At 35.5% G+C, this 936-nt stretch overlaps 1 long non-coding RNA gene across 1 annotated transcript in view; it reads left to right on the forward strand.

Annotated features, from left to right (window-relative positions):
- The first annotated feature begins 10 nt into the window (after window positions 1-10).
- The window catches only part of LOC128249385 (uncharacterized), a 1415-nt gene continuing 489 nt past the window's right edge, over window positions 11-936 (forward strand). Inside the window, exon 1 of the long non-coding RNA XR_008265491.1 lies at window positions 11-920. This is a non-coding gene — a long non-coding RNA (uncharacterized LOC128249385). The remainder of the gene's footprint in view (window positions 921-936) is intronic.

Raw genomic sequence — 936 nt, forward strand, 5'->3', positions numbered from 1 at the left:
ATGACTGCGAGTCCGCTGCCCTAACCACTGGGCCATTGCGCTTCCACATTGTCCAATGTATACTTCTTGTTTTAAGACGGTAGTTTATATTTCAAGGGTTTTTGGTGCTACAGATAAGCAGATCGAGTGACCTCGTCGTGACTTTCACAGTCTCATTCTACGACAGTTTTTTTTTTTTTCACTTTCCTTTTTGATGTAGATAATATGTTTCTCGTCGGTCCTCCAAGGATTTTTTTTTTATATTCGTAAATACTACACTACAGAAAAATTAGCTTTTTGTGTTTGTTTACTGCCATCGTCGTAATCGTTTTAAAGTCATTAAGAAAACAGAGAGGTCGATGAACTTTTCCCAGTACGTTTAAGGTCATGAGATTCTTTCAAATCATTAAGTTTATAATTATACATAGGTGATAATGAGGACTCTATAGTGTAATTAGCAACAAAGTCACCTGGCGTGTTTTAATTATAACTTCGTGCTTTTCTAATTATGACTGTTTTCTATTTCAGAAAAACAGAAATTATCTACTAAATAAATGTTTAGAGATAGCGTGAGAAGGTCTCTCAGTAATATCATTTAGAATGTTGCAGCTTTCATTCGACTTGAATAGCACATGGATTGATTACTGTCAAGTACTGTTATTTTTTTATCCTTTCTTTTTTTAAATTTTTTTGCATTAAGTTGATCATTCATGAATTCCTGCTATTTTAAATCTAAAAACAATGCCAACTCCGACCAATTTACGTTGCGTAGTAAGTCGAAAGCTTCTCAATCACATGGTTTTGGATTCAATCCAATTGTATGGAAACTTGAGCAAGTGTTATCTACTATAGCCCCAACACTTTTGGTGAGAGAAAGTTGTGGTGAAAGAGTACAACAGGGTTCGCCACCATCCCCTGCAGAAGCCTCATGGAGCTTTTAGGTGTTTTCGCTCAATA

The sequence above is a fragment of the Octopus bimaculoides genome, chromosome 14, assembly GCF_001194135.2.
Source record: "Octopus bimaculoides isolate UCB-OBI-ISO-001 chromosome 14, ASM119413v2, whole genome shotgun sequence".
Lineage (NCBI taxonomy): Eukaryota > Metazoa > Mollusca > Cephalopoda > Octopoda > Octopodidae > Octopus > Octopus bimaculoides.